At 40.0% G+C, this 15013-nt stretch overlaps 1 protein-coding gene across 2 annotated transcripts in view; it reads left to right on the top strand.

Annotated features, from left to right (window-relative positions):
* Positions 1–13597, top strand: part of LOC105478007 (tetratricopeptide repeat domain 6) — a 253314-nt gene extending 239717 nt beyond the window's left edge. Inside the window, exons 29-31 of one of the 2 annotated variants that reach the window (XR_003017159.2) lie at positions 7504–7611; positions 8647–8826; positions 13494–13597. The gene's annotated coding sequence lies outside the window, so the exon portion shown is untranslated. The remainder of the gene's footprint in view (positions 1–7503; positions 7612–8646; positions 8827–13493) is intronic. The other variant, XR_003017162.2, reaches the window with a different exon arrangement.
* Positions 13598–15013: the final 1416 nt, after the last annotated feature.

Here is a 15013-nt window from a genome sequence, read left to right as displayed (position 1 = left end):
AGAAGCTCTTTTTTACTGGGGGAAGTAATTTGGGAAGTGTACACAAAAGACATCAACTGTACTGCTAATGCTAAAACACCTTAAGCTCATTGGTAGGTATATGGGTGTTTGTATTAGTCCATTCTCACACTGCTATAAGGAAATACCTGAGACTGGGTAATTTATAAAGAAAAGAGGTTTAATTGGCTCATAGTTCCACAGGCTATACGGGAAGCATGATTCTGGCATCTGCTCAGCTTCTGGGGAGGCCTCAGGAAACTCACAATCATGGCAGAAGGCAAAGGGAGAGTGAGATGTCTCACATGGCGAGAGGTGGAGAGTGAGTAGGGGGAGGGGCTACACACTTTTTAAACAACCAGATCTCATGAGAACTCCGTCACTGTTGTGAGGACAATACAAAAGGGGATGGTGCTTAATCATTCAGGAGAAACCACCCCCATGATCCAGTTACCTCCCACCAGGCCCCACCTCCAACATTGGGGATCACAATTTGACATGAGATTTGGTGGGGACACGGATCCAAACCATATCAGGGTTTATTATTCAATATACCTTTTCATATGGTGGAAAATCTTCACAACATGTTGAAAAATGTTAAAGGGTAAATATATGAGACTAGCACAATTTCTATTTAAACAAAACAAACCAATCATGAGGACCTTATCATACCATACCAGATATGATAGTGTCTTTTAAAAATTGAATGAGTGCGTACTGTTGGCTGAGGAATGGAATTCCGACTAATGGAAAAAATAGAAAATCTTCAATCTGATTCATATCGTCTATAAATTTTGGTATGCAATTAAATGGAAGAAACAATAAAAAGGGATGGAATTTTTGCTAAGTAGTGTTGGGACAACTGGATAGCTATTTGCAAAACATATAGGGAAAAAACCAGTACTTTATCACCACATAACAAAATAAATTTCAACTGGATTAAAGAAATTTACATGCCAAATTGATAACAGTATAAAAAACTTTGAGAATATTTATATAATCTTGAGCGTGTTAAATTTTAAAAACTTGACACCAAATCCAGAAATAAAAAAAGATAAAGGTGGATTGATTTGACCATGTACAAATTTATTTTTTTGTAGCAAAACGCTACAAAAATAGTAAAAGCAGATATTAAAAAGTATATATTTGCAGCATATGTATAAAGAGTTGTCAAGAATGAAAAACCCCAAATATCAAATATACGAATTTTATGGTGAAGGCTATAACTCAAAAAGGAAGAAATCACATGAATAATATGCATTATAAAATTTTTAAAATCAGTAATTAAAGACAAATTAAACCACAACTTTCACCTAGCAAATTAGCAAATAATAAAACATAATCATCATATCCAGTGTTCAAGAAAATCACCTCCCATTCATTGCAGAAGGAATATTAACTTGGTCTTAAGATTTTCACAAGCTTTGTCTGTATCCATCAAAAACCTCTAAAATATGCCTCCTCTTTGACCTAAAAATTATACTTCTATAAATTTGTCCTAAGAAAATTAAAAATATAAGCAAATATTTAGATATTATCATGCTCATCAAGTTCTGTTTTTAAAATTGAAACATTGGAAGCCATCTAAAGGTACAAAAGCATACAGATTAAATTAAATATGGAATATTTATAAAATATGATGTTATTTCCCCATTACAAAGTACATTATCTCTGAAAGGTGGAATTAAGATGTTTATTTTTCTTAATTATATGTAAATAAAATAATTTGCTAAAATAAAGTTTTCTACAATTTTGAAAAGACAAAAAGTCTTACACTTAATTTTTAAGTCCCTGTTTTTATTGTCAAACTCTAAAGCAATTCTGAAGCTAAAAGCAAATATTCATGAACTTCTGTAAGAGCCGTAGAAGAATTTTCTATAGAGATTATTATGTTACAGTACAACTAATATATGTTGGCTAGATTTCATGGAGTAGTGACCACCATTACCATTTCATATTCTTAAGAAACATGTGAAATATAGTATATTGAGTTTATTGCATGTTTAATGCCTCAAAATAAGACTCACAGTGTCTGTGTGCTACTATTACTAGTTTTACATAATTAACAAGGAAAATAGCCCTATAGAGAAAAATATATTTTCACCAATTTTCAGGAAGAAAATTGGTGCATTAATGATGTTATAAGTTATTTGAGTAAATTAAGAATATACACCTAGGGTTGTAGGCTATGAAAGATGGACCCTACCCCAAGGCACCTGAGATGAGAAGAGATTGTGGGGCCATCAGAAAGGCTTCCTGGAGGTCATTCCCCTTGGTAGGAGTGGTTGGGAAGCATTTTATTCTGTCCTGCCCCTCCCTCTAGCAGGCACACTTTCTTAATTATGATTGATGTAGGCGTCATTTATGTGAACTTTTGCTCTCTGAGCACACAACACAGCTGGTAGGCTGAGAGAGTATTCTGGGCGGTAGGAAGAATTACCTTTGGGATTAGAAACCGGATTTTTTTCCTTGTTCATGCTACTGAATATTACTGTTGATAAGAGTTACTATAAAGTTTGATAGTGAAATCAGCCCTGCTGACAAGAGTTTTCTCAGCAATTAAGCAAGGATTAACCTTCCTGAAGTAACGATTTTATCAAGTCACCCTTTTGCTAAGGAATTTTTCATGATTTCCATTACTTTATGATCTGAAAATCAGATTCCTTGATCTGGCACCCTTGGCCCTCCATTTCCTGACTATCCCACTTTCTGACCACATTTTCCACTATTTCCTATACACCACTGCCCAGGCACATGGGACCATCTACTTCCTTTAAAATGTAGGTCCAATGTTTTCCTCCTCAATATCATCACTCACACTGTTTCTCCTTGAGAATACCTTCTGCACCATCTTTGCGTGTACTACTTTTACCTCAATCCTGAGCTCCTACACAAAATATATTTAATTTCCCAATTTGGAGATCATCTCTCTTCCTCACCAAGAACCAAATGAAGGTTTGATCTTTAACTATATGATGAAACTTACCTTTTTTTTTAGCCTGTATTATAGATACCGTGTATTAATACTTATTGCTAGTGATTACAGTAAGCTTTTCAATGGAAGGATCTGTGTTTATTTTTGTTTTGCAAAGCATTTAATCCAGTGCTTTGGGATATAAATATTTGTTGAGTGAGTGAATGAATGAAATGCCTGACTACAACCCTAGCCACCAAATCTTTGAGTTCATCTACTAATGCTTGTTCCCTGGGCTATACAAGCCAGAGGTAAGAGCTGGTGGTCCTGTTAACATATAGGCATTTAATTTTGGTTCTTGCCTTCATCATGGCTGTGAGGCTTTAGAATCTCACAGTGAGTTCAGGGGGTCACTGGGTACCATGTCAGTGGGCTTCATGAACAAACCCTGGCTGCCGTTACGTCAGTAGCTGCCATCTGTTCCTCTCAAGCTCCACCTTCCTTTGGTGACTTCTGTGTGGCTGATTAAAGCCACTTGGAGGACCTCACTAATGCTCACTCCTCCTATGGGTCTCCTCTACTGATCTCGTCATCTCGTCACTGGGGGGCTGGCTCCACAGGTAAGCCATACTTGCTACTTGTTCCTAGGAAGTCAGGGAAGAGGGGAAGGAGGCAACGGATTGCCGCTTTTCACCTCATCAAAGCTATGGGATCCTGCCTTTTGGCTGCTTTCATTGATCCTTTTATTCTCTACGGATGTTTGTTATGAGATCTTTGTGTTCACAATGAGGAGTCCTAAAAACAAAAAAGATGTCAATGTCATCCATTTAAGTAATCTGTACAGCCTTTTAGAAGCAACTAAAATATTCTGTGACAAGCATTTTCATTAAAAAACATCCAATGTGAGAGGCTTACTATAAACTACACAAAGTGTTGTGGTCTTCTAACGGGTGCAGACATGGCATCCTCATAATCACTCTCCTTTGCAGTTTGAGCCTATTGTTTTTTGTCCTTCCTGCACTGAATTGAAACCACCTTTGTCACCTCTGGAAACTTTGACTTTAGGGCAGCTCCAAGGCTGACTGAGGTGAATATGGAACACGTCCCTCCAGTGTCTGGATTGAGCAAGTGAAATATCTCTCTGGGGGTAGAGGAGTGCCTGCCTGCAGGGACAAGGTAGAATGGGGGACAGGGGAAGAGTATCCACGTCTGCAGCCAGGCCAGCACAACAAGGCCTCGTTTCTCCTCCACTGCAAAAAGACTGGATGCCTCACTGTTTTGTACTTCATTTCCTTTGAGCTGCTGCCCTCTCTCCTCCTCTGCCAAGTGTATGAGTTTGGCAGGGAGGCTGGCAAGCATTTCACAAGACGGTAAAGGTTAAGGTACGGTGGAGGTTGTTTAGTGCAGAATTGTAAATATTTGTTAAAAGGTTTGTGGAGCTGCTTCTTTTGATACCTCTAATCCACCGAGACAGAAATAACTTCAAAGCCATGCCTAGTCTGACTTGGTCCTCAGCCAAAGGAAAAAATCAGCTACTGCTAAAATGTGTTTTCACTCATAGCCAAGCAGCCTGCCTTAGCAGGCGTCCTGAAGGATGAATCATAACGTAATTGTCTTTGGGCACTTGCACATCTGCTTAGGAGCGTCAACAGGGCAGGAGCTGAGCTGCATGAATAAATGTGAAGGAGCCTTTAGTTTACACCGTTCCATGCTGTCGACAGTGGAACGAGAAGTCCGTTCAGAAGGATGGGCTGAGCCAGCTTGCCTGCCCACAGAGAAGGAAGGCTTCCCAGCGTGCTACTTGGAATGTAGGGAGAACAATATTTCTTTACAATTTGGGGCTTCTCCAGGGATTTCAGAGCAAGGATTTCCACATTATCTCATGAGACCTGAGTATCTGAGTTCTTAGGTGGAAAACAGGAGAGGGAATTGGAAGGTATTGCACAAATTGCAGGTGGGTTTTAAGAATTTTGGTAGTTTAAAAAAATACTATAAACTTCTGTGAACAATTACTGTTGAAGCCAATTCCTTTATTTTCTTCCATTATTTTTATCTCACAGAATTTCATTTGTTCCCCAAAGCCATAAAGAACAGACGAGTGAATAGTATTCTGGGTGTCATCTATAGGGAGAAAATTGATTACATAAACTTAATGTAACAGTTGAAGAGGCTTTAGAACTTTGCAAGGCCTCTGGACTGAGGTTGGCTTATTTCTCAGTCAATGCTTTGTGGCTTTGGGGTTGAGATTTGAGGCCTGACCACAGTCTCCCTACTACTTTTAACTAGAAGATTGTAGTATGCATTTTCATACAAGAGCTGACTCTACTGCTGAAAGTGAAAATTGTTGGTTGCATCCAAACCCTTGGATCATTTTCTGATAGATGATGATGGGCTCACTTGCTCACTGCAAGAACTCCTATGGCAGTGGATCATGGCTTGCCACACTTTAGAATCACTGAGAGTAGTAAAGAGGCAAGAATGTCTTTGCCTGCCACCAGAACTTCTGATTCTATTGGTCTGGGATGGCTCACAGGCAGGAAATAATGTTTAATGCTCCCACGTGATTCTAATGTAAAGCTAGGGTTGAGGATCTGTGTTCTGTGTTAGGTGACTGCCCGGCACAAAGAGATAAAACAGCGCCCCATCCTCTCCATATTTTCTGATTCGTTTCCTGTTTTGGCAAAGAGTGAGGATGGTAGAGGAGAGAAAATATTGTCATGATCTTTGGTCTGAGACTTCATTTTTTCCCCAAACAATAATTTTGTGGACCTATTCCTATCCCTATGAAGATACCAATGACAAAAAAATACAAAAATTGATAAGGAAGCAGTTTGCTGAGTGAAATAAGTCAGGGCATTTAGAGACCTGGGTTAAGAATCCTGACTCTTAAACTCTCAAACTTTGTGATATAGGGCAAGGAATTTGACTTTTCTTCAACATTGGTTTGTTCCTCTTATAAAAAATGAATAATGATGTATATCTCATAGTGCCATTACAAGAGTTAAAATGATGATAAATGTAACATCTAGCACCTATGCACGCAATAACAGCTATTCTAATATGGTTGAGTGGGCAACAAAAACAGTTACTGAGAATCCATAAAATTTTTTTAAGAAATGAATTTTATGGTTCAGTAATAATTTCCAAAAGAATTCATTCAGTAATTTATTTATAAAATCTTTATTGAGTCAGTATTATGTACAAACAAATGTGCTGGGGATATGGGACCAGACACAGTCTCTTGACTGATGGGGCTTATAGTCTAGTGGTAAGTTAGAATAGAGAAGAAGGAAAGGGAAACAATGGTGTCGAGACTTTTACCTGAAAAGGTTGAATTCTCCTCTATTTGACTAAGAAACACATCTACTGAGAACACTTATTTTGTAGGCAAGCTCAACAGTTAGATACCCAAGTTTTGTTATTACTGTGTAGCAAACCACCCCAAAACTTAGTGGCTTATAACACACATTTTGCATTATCTCTCATGGTTCTAGGGGTTGATGGGGACTCACTCAGCTGGGCTGTCCTCAGGATTTTTCACACACTTGCAGGCAAGTGGTGGCTGGGACTAGAGTCATTGGAAGCCTCTGCTGGGTTCACTGACATGGCTTGCATGTGCTGCTTGCTGCTGGCTGGGAGCACGGGTGGGGCTGTCAACTAAGACACCCCCATGAATCTTGGGCTTTTCACAACATAATGAGTGTTCCAAGAACGGGTGTTCAGAGGACCTAGGTGGAAGCATCATGGATTATTATGACCCTCAGCTTTGGAAACCACAGCATCTCACTTCTATCACTTAACACATTAGCAGGAGGCCCCAGATTGAAGGGGTAAGAGATACTCAGGGCATGGATTCAAAGAGGGGTAGTTCACTGGGGAGGGAGCGTTAGGTATCCTTGGATCTTTGGAGATGAGCTACCATAGAAATCCTGCAGATAGCTGGAATAGTGGCTGTGGAGTAGGGATGAGTGATTGTGAGACAGGATTCAGATTTGGAAGACATCTGTGTAGAGGTTACAGTTAGAGTGAATGGAGGACTACTTTTAGAGGAATGGAGACTCTTACAGTTATTCAATGGAAGAAAAAACTGAACCAAAAATTGGTCTCATAGGTGAAGAATGAAGAAAGTCTAAACTCGGGTGTTAATGTAGAGAAGTATCTCATCAAGAAGGGTGCGATCAGATTTAAATGTCTCAGAGTTTGAGAAGAAAGAGATCTAGAAATGTATGTGATTTAACAAAAGGGAGGTCAATGAGTCACAGCATAGTATATAATAAATATGTGCTAGGAGTTTGAGTTTATAATATAAGATTATCAGTTAGATTGCTCCAGAAGGACTTCATGAATGGAATGAGGCCTTAGCTGGCATTTGAAGGGTGTATCTGGGAATACATTCTGGATAATACATTCTGATTGTGTGTTTGGGCTGGTTGTGTCGGGAGCCAACCATTCACCAAACCCATCCTCATCTTGCTGGATATTCCACTGGACTACATTAGATGTTATATGACTCTGAGCTCTGATATGTGCTTATAACAACCGTCCACATGTGATTCTCCATGTTCTCTCTCCTTTTGAAATGACCCTGGAAGTCACATGTTAAGGATGGCAGAGCTGAAAGATGGAAGAATCCTGAATCCCTGAACCACCCATTGTAGGAGAGCCACCTGCCAAGTAGGAACACCTGTTTTGGATTTTAGGTAAGCAATAAAAAAACTTTTGTATTAAGCCACTGACATTTTGGTTAATGTATTCCAATGACTAGCAATATCTAGAAGTGAAAGAGTCCTTTAAAGGACAAGAAATAGACTGATGAGGCTAAGGAGGAGGGCTGGGAATGGGAATAATTGGAGAAAAAATTGAAAAAGTTGGTGGTGGCCAGATTGTGGAGGACATCTTACAATATTACCTCTTACATTTGTATTTTCAAATTTGAAAAACATGTCATATTATCTTTTTCTTACATAGCCTTATGAGGCAGATATTAATATTATATTTTAAAGATGATGAAATTTAGGCTTAAAGCCAGTGATTATACCCTAAAGTTATGTAAGCACAGAGCTAAGGTTCAAATGCAGGTTGACAGAGATGGAGGCTAATACTCTCTCCAGTAATAGACAGCTAACTCATATGGCCAATTGAAAGTTGGAAACTACTACAAACAGTCTGTGTGTTCAAGGCAGAGTCTAAGGATTATTATTTTGGTAGCAGCTTTTAGGATGAATGAGCAGTGATTCTAACTAATGAGCTTTGGAGACAGCAAGGAGCAAAATGATAAGCTTGAATTAAGATGGTGGCAGATGAGAAGGAAAGGAAGGGTCAAAGTAAAGTTTTATGAAGGAGAAATCTACAGGGCCTGGATCCTGGGTGTGAGATACAAGAGTGAGGCAGGATTAGATGCTACCTACTGTTAAGGTTCAAGTATGTCTGGGCATGTTTAGCAAAATGGTAGGGAAGGCCCCAGAAGGGTTAATTTGCATGGGGACTTCAATTCATCTTGAAAAGAGGACTTTTGTCCCTGTCTGGGGGAATGGAAGAGAGGTGCTTATTCAATTCCCAGGGCCCTGTTCTAGATCTAAGACAGGCAGAGAGAGGAACAGAAGGCAAAAGCAGATGAAGATGGTTTCATAAAATATTTTGTGAAATGTGGGGCAAAAGACTGTTTCGGAGCTCAAGGAACAAACATGTTATGACATGGTGCTGGAGTAACAGGCCCTCTTGCCTTTTTCTTATAGGACCTGCATGGCTCTGACCCGATGCGGCTTGAAGGGGGTGTGCATTTTTTTGGAATTGAGTGCACTCTGCACATTTGGGAGCCTGAGGATAGCACAGGGGCAAGAATGGCATTTGGGAATTGTATCCCCTCAGAAGGTGCCAGTGGGGCAGCAGCACCTGTGCCCCTGTGGAGTAAGCAGGCAAGGGCTTCTCATCTGCATGAGTGGGACACTCACAGGGGGCTCAGGAACACCTGGTTGGGGTGAGGGGAGGGCCTTGCAGCACGTGGGGACAATGGATGAGCAAAATTTAAATTATTGCTATTGATGTAGTTATTTGCCTCTAACAATTGGTGAGCCCTGGGGAAATTCTGGATCCCACTGGGCCCCATGCTGAGAATATTAATGTATAATTTAATGAGGAGACACCTTCCATACACAAGATAGGATCATTTAAGGATTGAGACCTGAACAACAAAAACCGGCTTATTTATACAAATGTAACCTAATCCTAACCCTGTTTAAGCTTCTTATTGTGGGCCCTTTTACTTGATGGGACTTGGTCTGGCAGCATCCTTGGTGTTTAAGAGGTTATATTTTCAGAAAAAAAGAATTTTTTTTTTACTTGAATGTTTCAAAATGCTTTCGTGGTATGTGAAGAAAGCCACTTGATTAAAGCGTTTGTAGTTTATATTAAATCTCTTTCTTCTTTGCAAAGAATGTAAAGTTCTGGCACAAACTAAAAGGGTTAACCTACACCTGGCCCTTTCACTGTGTCATTGCAAATACTGTGAGTAAAGTCCAAAATATGAGTCTTCATGTGAATATTTGGTAATTTCTCCCTGCCCCGCCCCTGCACCCCAAACCCCCCCAACCATGTATCTCACGCTGTAAATATGTTATTCATTTATTAAGTACTGTGTGGTGAGCAAGCAAATTAGCAGTTTTGACACCCCCTCCAGTAGTAAAGAGGGAGAAAACCTGTAGAGACTAAACGTTTGCTCATTCATCTGTTCATTGTACCACCCTTCTCTTACAAAACCCACTAACTAGAAGCCTCCTGGTATTGGTTCTGTGTCTGTGTGCTCCTTCTCCTGTGTTTTTGAGATGCAGAGCTGCCTGTTTAAACACACAAAACCCATCTACACGTTGAGTTTAGATGAGACCATCCTAAGCCACAGGCTATTATTTTTCCTGCTTTGAGTATCACTACCTCGCTCGCATTTGTTATCCTCAAAGAAATGGCTCCCAGGGGCGAGGAAGCAGTCAGTGCTGCACCTTCCTTCCCCCCTTCTCAGCAGCCCTACTTGTTTGATAGATTGCTCCATTAGAGCAAGTCTATTTACTTAAAGACAGACTGCCAGACTTCCATAAACACTTGTGAGAGAAAGACAGTCCAGTTCGTTGTTCTCTGCCCAGCCATTAGCCACGTTGTTTCAAACCTTCTGTATTTTGGCCTGGAGGACACACACTTGGAGGTCGGTGAGCCACGTTTCCTGCAGGAGCTGTTTCTGGCACTCCGGGTGTTGCTCATTCCCTTCTCTGCAGCAGGGGAGTCAGTGTCCCTTGTAGGCAAGAAAACAAAGCAAACTGAAATGCTAAAGAAATAAGTTGGCAGAGCACGTTCCACAGGCCCAATCCAACAACAACCTAGTAACCATTTAATTTTTGCCCATTTGTTTTATTTGTTGCATAATATGCTTTAAGGCAAAGTTAGCACAAATAATTCATTCATCCAGTATTTACTGAATGTCTGTGATGTGCCAGGTACCATAGTAGGCAATGAGGATGTAGCGTCGAAGTAAATCAGACAATAATCACTGCTCTTCTGAAGCAAACAATCTAGTGGGAAAAGAAAACAATTTGCATATTAAGTGAAAATTATGCAGTGAAACCTAAAATTACAGGGCTTCACATATTTCCTAAATCTATTTGAAATAACATACAGTGTCTTATCACTTTACAGTTTGTAAATAGTTTTTTACATATCAGGTGAAATCAAGGAGGCACTTTCATATGTTTCAACTTTATTATCATTTCAGTAGTTCTGTGAAGTGGGCGTTATTTACCTTGTTTACTAATGGTGAAGCTAAGCTCAGAGTTGGTTGTGTAAGCCCAGCTTTGCAGAGTCACCTCAAGCTCAGACATTCTGACAGAGCAACTAGAACAAAACCTCAAAACATCCAATGAGTTGTATGTTTTTGAAATAATACTGGTAAAAATGTAAACACTCAAGGTTAATAGTGGTCTGACAGTTAGTGGAGGGAGACTCAAGGAAATTCATAAATTATGCTACTGTCACTTGCATCCCTCCATACTTTGCATCTTAGGGTGTTACATACTCAAGAAATCTCGGGGAGGGGAGTGTGGAACAAGCAGTGGGAAACTAGCACCACACTCTTCTGTCTCGCAGTGAGATGCTGGAAAAGACCACTGCATTTAGAGTTTCCATACCTGAGTCTCAGTTGAATCTGTGATGTGGACTGGAGATTCCAATTATCAGGAGTGTGTCTGGGGCACTCTGGGGCCTATGAACTCTAGAAACAAAAACTCCCCAACTCCCTTCAGAGGCCAAGTCCTGCATTGAGGAGAAACTGCTGGGAGTAGAACCCAACCTGACAATAGGAATCACAACGCCAATAGAATGAGAAATTCCAGTAAGAATGGGAGAGGGAGCAGAGAAGGAGCATCTCAGAAAGCCGGGATGTATTTATCTCCTTAAAAACAACAAAAGAGGTAATTATAGAGCTATGGGCCTAGACAAGTGATCTAGACACATCCTTCTCTCCTAAAAGTGGAGGAAAACTCATCTGTCTGAAAAATGAGCAACAGAAAAAGGATCGTGGGTGAATCACATACAAAGTTACGCAAAAAGGAACATAAAAAGCAGAAAATGTCCCTATTCAATGAAGAATTTAGAAAAATGTGCTGAAATAGATGACAATTATAACCAGATGTTTCAAAATAAGCTAAAAATTTTAAGAAAGTGATAGAAACTACGAAAGAACAACAGAAGTAAGAATTAGACAAAACTCAGAAATGAGATAATTGGGCAAAAGGATAATTTCATTGACAATAGAATTTATAAAAAAATGTTTTTAAAATTAGAAATGATAAAACTGGGAAGAAAATAAAAGTTAATTAACACAATGAATATTGTCTTAAGAGAAATAGAAGAGGGAAAAAGAAAAAAATTTAAAAATCAAGAAATGAAGGAAAGAAAAGCTGTTTGAGAGAATGTGATACATAAAAGAACAAAGAACATCCAATATACATATTATAGGAACCCCCAAAGGGGAAAAGAAAATAAATGAAGCACAGGAAATATTAAAATCTGTAATATGAGGAAACTTTCCTGAAATAAAAAAATGAAGTCAGGTCTCATATTAAAAGGAATGACTTGGGAAAACTGCTCCCCAGAAAACCAATACCAAGACATACTCTAGTAAACATTGGACCTGAAAGCGACCCTAGAGAAAAAGATCCTTTGGGTATCCAGGCAAGAGAACAATTCACGTGTTAGGGAAAATAAATAAAATTTTAATCAGACCATCCAAGAGCAGTATGTTAGCCAGAGAACAACAGAATAACAATTACAATACTTAAGAAAATGTCAGCTATGGAGTTTATATCTAGCCAAACTGACCTTCACATATACAGTTCAGACATGTTTCATGGCCATGGCCCAAACTTAGGAAGCGGCAATCCTGTGAGTTCTTCCTGAGGGATCTATAAGAGCATGTGACTTAGACAACCCTGATTACTGTCAAGTTGTTGGTGGAAGGGCTGGTGGACCTTGCTGGTGGAAATGCTCCACTAAAAGGAGGAAGCAAACTCAGGAGAAGGAAGGATGATATTCAGGATGCATGGGATCCAATGCAAAACAGGTAAAAGCAAGAATAATCTGACAGATTCCTTTGTGGAAAACTGTCTTCAATAGAAGCACTTTGGAGGGTATGGGAAATTTAGTCAGATGTTTAAATAAAGCACATGAAAAAAATAAGACAATTATTCATTCCAGGACAGACAAAAAGATGTATGAGAAATTAGATAGAATCATAGTATATTACCTGACTTAATGAATAATATGTACATAGTCAAAACACAGAAACTGAATATAGATATGACTCAAGATATATTAATAAGACAAATTATATTTAGAGAATAATGAAGAAGAAAAGATGGTATAATTGAACTATTATCCTAATCCACTAGAGTAAAAAGTCAATAGCTAATGAATCAAGTAATAGGATTATATTGTATAAATTATTCAGAAATATGGAGCAAAAAATGGAGGAGAAACAGTGAAAGAGTTTGAAGATATTGTTTCTGGGGGAAAAAGATAAGGAATGTGAGAGGGATAAGGGACTGTTGTTTTGGTTATAAGCCTTTTAGTCCAATCTGATTTTTTTAGACAGCGTCTAGCTCTGTTGCCCAGGCTGGAGTGCAGTGGCCTGATCTTGGCTCACTGCAACCTCCGCCTCCCAGGTTCAAGCAATTCTCCTGCCTTGGCCTCCCGAGTAGCTGGGATTACAGGCACCCACCACCACGCCTGGCTAATTTTTGTACTTTTAGTAGAGATGAGGTTTCACCATGTTAGCCAGGGTGGTCTCAAACTTCTGGCCTCAAGTGATCCACCCGCCTCAGCCTCCCAAAGTGCTGGTATTACAGGCGTGAGCCACCACACCGGGCCCCTATCTTTTTGTCCAAAGTGTATGTAATCTTTGATAACAAATGAAAATGCTAATTAAAAAAGAAAAACCTCCACTGAGCCCTGACTTTCAAACAAAACCGACTCCCTGCCCATCACATGTCCCAAGGGCCTCACCCTGGCAGGTGACCAGCTGTCTCTCCATGGTCTCTTCCAGATTCCTCCAGGTCCGAACAAGAACCACTGATGCAGAACGTGAAGACCAGAAGCGTTCATTAGCTACCACCCTTTGTTTGACTGATGAGGAAATCAAGGCTGATGGTGAGTGGCTGGCCCCAACGCACTGCTCTCTTGTGTCTGACTTAGATCTTGGGTCACCTGCCCGTGATTGGTGTTCTTTCTGCTGTCACAAAGTGCTCCCTCCAGTGAGTTTATTCGATCCGTGTGAACATCTGCCTTCAGGCTGCTGGTGGTCTCAGCGCCTGCTTTTCCCCTGTCCTCTTAGGCATGCTCTGATTTGAACTATTTTGGAGCTGCCTTTGGGGTGAGTTTGGCCTGTGAGTCCAGTGCACTTTAACCTGCCCTCTGCTGCCCTCTGCTGGCGACATCTGGGCTTTGCCGTTCACCCTTTTAGGCGTGGCCCCACCACTTCCTTTCTGTGAAGAACATTCTTTGCGTCTAGGCATGATTGTGCCCTCTGACCTGTGCCAATCCATGTTGACTAGTCCCGTCTGTTACCTGGGAGCTTGTTAGGAATGCAGAACCCTAGGCCCCACTCTATATTTATTGAATCAGAATCTGCATTTTAACTAGATCCCAAGTGATTCATATGCACATTAAAGTTTGAGAAGCACTGTTCTGGGTCAAACTCAGCTACATTCAGGAAACAGTCGAGATCAATCTTTTCTACTCAGTAATTATCTTGGATCACTCTAATACCTGTTCCAGTTCTGTCACTTGGTAATGATGATTTCTGGTCCAGATGCTTTTTTCTGCCGGGATGGCTGTCTGCAGTAACAGAGAGCAGGAAGTGCCGTACTTGGAATCCTAAATTTTAAAAATCCACTAAATTAAAAGCTGGGATGGCAGGAAGGCATAGCACATGAATTGTGCTACAATATTTCAATCCTCCTGCATCTTTTCCCCTTTACCTCCCACAATTAATAGAAATGTCATTTTGGCTTTGAAGATAGACTAAACTTATTATTCAGTAAGTTTAAAAAAGATCTATTTTGGTTTTGGAGGGTTTTGTTTTATTTTGTTGTGACATGGTCTCGCTCTGTCACCCAGGCATGTGCCACCACACCCAGATACATTTTAAATTTTTAGTAGAGACATGGTCTCCTCTCCAATGTTGCCCAGGCTGACCTTGAACTCCTGTGCTCAAGTGATCCTCCTGCTTCAGCCTCCTAAAGTGTTGGGATTCCAGACATGAGCCATGGCACCCAGTCTCTATTTTGTTTATAAATTATAAAATCTTTTTATATAACTGCACTGGGTATTTGGGAGACATTAGTCTGTGGGGTTTTCAGAATGCTAGAAATACAACATGTTACTTAATGAAGTATTCCCCCATGTTCTCTTTCACAACTTCATTCATTCTCAGGCATTTGATTGTCAAAGGTTTACTAAGCACCCACCATAGACCAGACATGTGTTAGGTTCTGAGAATTCAGGGCAGACGTGGCTCCTACTTTCATTGATATTCCAGTCTAATGTGGAAGACAGAGATTAAGC

The sequence above is a fragment of the Macaca nemestrina genome, chromosome 7, assembly GCF_043159975.1.
Source record: "Macaca nemestrina isolate mMacNem1 chromosome 7, mMacNem.hap1, whole genome shotgun sequence".
NCBI classification, from domain to species: Eukaryota; Metazoa; Chordata; class Mammalia; order Primates; family Cercopithecidae; genus Macaca; species Macaca nemestrina.
Note: the sequence above shows the minus strand (reverse complement) of the source record. Positions and strands in the feature narration are given on the sequence as shown.